The sequence below is a fragment of the Dasypus novemcinctus genome, chromosome 3 (assembly GCF_030445035.2).
Source record: "Dasypus novemcinctus isolate mDasNov1 chromosome 3, mDasNov1.1.hap2, whole genome shotgun sequence".
NCBI lineage: Eukaryota > Metazoa > Chordata > Mammalia > Cingulata > Dasypodidae > Dasypus > Dasypus novemcinctus.
Window position 1 is genome coordinate 108,934,257 of NC_080675.1, and position 4,521 is coordinate 108,938,777.

A 4,521-nucleotide genomic window follows, 5' to 3' on the forward strand; every position below is an offset into this window, starting at 1 on the left:
CTGAGGACTTAGAAAAGTTGTATTTCCTCCTGGCCTTCAGTGTCATCTTCTCTATAATGAAGGTTTGTACTAGGGGATTCCTAAAAGTATTAATACCTGTTACCCAATGACCTACAGTTTGACTTGAGAACAGAAAATAAACTCAAGATTAAAAAAAAACAAGAACATTTTTTGATCTCTAAGACTTCTTGGAGAAGAGAGCAACTACTAATTCAAAATAAGTGATTAAATTGAGAATTTAAGCACACCATAAACACAAAGAATAATATACTAACTTCCTGGTTTTTGATAGTCACTAGCTGGTTGAGGAACTTCACCACCGAATTTAGAATATTTGTAAATATTCAACTTTCAAAAACCCAAGCTCTTTTTGAAGTCAGAATTTGCCACAGACAAACCAAACATAACTTCAACTTAACTTGAGAATGTGTACATAAAAACTGATTATTCCAAATCCTTCTATTTTTCTCTCCCAATGGCAAAATGCAGAAGTTTTAAATACCTCTATAATTATAGTAAGCATAAACAACAATCTCTAAAATTGCAGCATGCTATTTGGTGTTCTAACCTGTAGGTTGTCTACAAAGAGCTAGATTAAACGACTCCATCCAGTCAGTGGAGTCAAACATTGGATTCTAGGTGCTTGAGAGGGAGGGCAGAGGTTTTTTTCTTATTACTATTATTTTCTATATCAAATGAATATGGTTTTCATACAAGCCATTTTTAACCTAGAAATCTATCTGATTATGCTGTAAATAATATTAAGGGAAGAAAATTTCAACGTTAACAATTGTATATGAAAGTAAACCAACTCTGAGTATCATGATAGCATGATTGGTTTCCATCTCCTCACTGCCTTCCCCACCAGTGTGGGGAATTATCCAAAAGTCTATAATTTGGGGCCCATGATTAAGAGTAAATATGTATTCAGCAATCACTATTTCTTATATATTTAGCCTTATTTTAGCCATCTTATTTTTGTTTTTGTTCAGCGGTCTTTTCTTTTTAGATGATATGATATGATATAAGCTTTATATCAGTTCTTCTAGTGGTTTCCCTAAACACATGTACTTAGCGATTTTTTTTTTTAACCAAGATTATGCAATGCTTCTTTCCACCTAAAAAACAAGGCAATGACCCTAGAACACTTTACACATTGAACATTTCCTACCACAATAACTTAATGTCTAGATTTTGCTTTCTTACTTTTTAACACAAGATGGTATCATTATCATTATTATTAGCCAAATTACTTTTTTTATCCCACCCCCTTGTAGCTTTTGCTTGCTATCTGTTTTCTGTGTCCATTCGCTGTGCGTTCTGTGTCTGTATTTATTTATTCTCGCCCCCCCGCCACCGCAGCTTGTTTGCTGTCCGCTCACTGTGACCGTTCGCTGCACGCCGTTTTGCATTATTGCTTATCTCCCTTTTTGTTGCATCACCTTGCTGAGTGGCTCTCCACAGTGCTCGCCAGCCGTTGGTGCTTGCAGGGTGGGCAGCACTTCGCGGAACTTTTGTGGGCCAAGCAGCACTCCGCAGCGTCTGGGCCCATGGCTCTCCGCAGCATGCAGATGAGCCTGCCTTCACAAGGAGGCCCTGGGATGCAAAGCCAGGGCCTCCCATATGGTAGACGGGAGCCCAACTGATTACACCACAGCCGCTTCCCCCAAATTACTCTTTTAAATTTACCGTCTTTTAATTTTTTGCCCATTGCTGTTTATTGCATCACTTCCCTCTTCCTTCAGTACATTTGTATTTACACTGTAGTTGCTCTTACAGAAAGGGTCTGTAGGTGAGACATATACTTGGAAATACTTGTAATTTATCCTTACTCTTAAAATCACTTAGCTGAGAAAAGAACTGCAGGTTGCTAGTTATATTCCCACCAAGACTTTGAAGATTTTATGTAATTGTCTTCTGGAATCTATGATTACAGATGAGAAATCTGTTGGAAATCTAATTTCCTCAACATGCAATCTTTCTTTTCGATCAGACAGTTTTTGAAATGTTCTCCCTTGATATTTTGCAGTTTCACTCTAAAGTAGACTTATTTTACTTAAGTTACTTGACATTTGAAATGCACTTTCCATCATGTCTGTGTTCAATTCAAGAAAATTCTCAGCCAATTTCCCTTCAAATATCGCCTTTAGTTTCATCTATACAAACTGGTATTCTCTAAATCTATCCTCCATATACACTTTGTGTTTATGACTTTGGGTAAGCTCCCTTAAAATTCTGAGGCTCAGATAATACAAGAAAATTTCCTGGACATGTGTCTCCAAAGTGACAGGGTTAGAGAAGGCCCAGAAAAAATGACTTCAGAAACATCCATAACAAGGTCCATTATAGTGAAATTATGCAGCATTGGTGATAAAGAGAAGTCTCTACAATATTCCTTCCATAGTAGTACTGGAAATCATAGGGAACCACAAAATGTTTAATCTAAACAAAACTTCATTTTTCAAAAGATAAATTTGAGACCCAGGGAGCCTAAGGATAAGATTTCATTTCAAACTAGCAAGTTCAGGACCAAACCCCAAATTTCCTGAATTTCAGCACTGTATTCTTTATATCATAGAACATTCCCCACCCAAAACATTAGAAATATCTTCGCTATCACATCAAGGCCTATGCTTAGATAATTTTCTGATCCAAAAATGGAGGTCCCTGAATATCAGGGGACAGTGGGGACCCATTAATATTGCTGGAATAAAGAGGGATTAAATGACTTGCCCAGCAACAAAGATAAATTAGCTCTAATATTGAACTTTGTTCGGTTAGACATCCCTGCCCAAGCAGCCAAACAAGAATGATTCATTCAAAGTAAAACTACTGAAAATATCATTAATTAAAAGACCTGTGCAATTGAGGAACTGAATTTTGTTCACTGTGTAAGAAAACCAATACTGATTTTTTGTGGGTGACTGCAAAAATAAAAGTTTCTACCAATTTCTGAAGAACCATATTACAACAGCTAATCAGTAAAAATTTATTTAACTAAAAGAAACCTTACGTGAGCTAATCATAAGTACCAGAGAAAACTGGTGTCTGATTAAGGAGAAAAAAGACAAAAAACAGTAAATCAGGCATGGAGAATATTAACCAAACTAGATAAACTATGCCAGGAACATGGGTGTTCTTTGAAAGGAAAAGATAAGTGGAGCTGAATGGGAGTCACACACTCCTTTGTCTATCAATTGATGGGTAATTTCAGTATCCCAGTTTGTACTATAAGCCCAGCACTGTATGAGAGGTATCATGGGATGGAGGGAAGGGGGCAAAAATTTATTGGTAATTCTGCTAATACAGCATATTGTGTTCTCTTTCCCCCTTTATAGCAAAATGAAAAAGGAGAAGGGAAGAGATAAGGGAAGAGATCCCATTTTGGCAACTCTGGGTGAAGCAAAGCAGGATGTAACTAGACTTTGCCCCAAGTTTGTAAAGAAGCAGTGCTAAGCCAAACAAACAAAGAGTCTAAGCAGGGTTTAGGGGCTCAGAAAGAACAATTTATGAGCAAGAGAATTAGTATCTCTTATCTGAGCCTGAAAGGAGGGCTCAAAATGTAGATAAAGAAACTTGGATATTTTGAGATAAAGTGGAAAAATAGCCTTGATCTTACTGAAGAAAAACAAGATTGCCAGCGTTGTTGCTCCAGTGGCAAAGAAAGAAAATTGCAGGTGTATAGAAAAGGAATGTTTTTGAAACAACCATTAGAGGATGGAGTTAGGCAGATAATAGAGAAAGAAAAAACAAAAGAGTTGATGTACAATGATCAAGGAGGAAATACAAGGGTTTTTGTTTTTGGTGTTTTTTTTGGGTTTTTTTTTGCATGTGCGTATAGGCCACTTGGGTTTAATTATGAGTTTTTCTTTAGCAGTTCTCTGTGGTTAGGAGCAGTAGACCAAAAAAGGTGACTCTGAGGGTGAGAGAATCTGCTTAATAGGATCAGAAAGCCAAACAATCTGAAAAGATTGCCTTGAAGTCATTGAACCTTAAGTCCTTGGGCATGGAATCTAACATGGCTTGGAGAAATTTACTATCAAGACTGACAACTTAAAAAAAGATAAAAAGACTGACAATTATAACTTTCAGTGAATTGTCAAGAAAAAGGTACGGATACAGAATTGATGATCCTGGGACAAGAGAGTAAAATGTAGGACTAGCTGACTGACAAAGAAAAAAACAAAGAAGCTGCAAATAAATGAAATAAAAAATAAAAATGGGGGCTTTACTACTGACCCCACAGAAATAGAAGAGATCATAAAAGGATATTATGAACAACTATACACCAAAATCTAGACAATGTAGATGAAATGGAAAAATTCCTAGGAACATATCAACAACATTCACTGACTCTTTGAGAAATAGAAGACCTCAACAAACCAATCACAAGTAGAGATTGAAATGGTCATCAAACAACTTCCCAAAATGAAAAGCCCAGGACCAGATGGTTTCACAGATGAGTTCTTCCAAGGATTCAAAGAGTTAATACCAATCTTATTCAAGCTATTCCAAAAAATT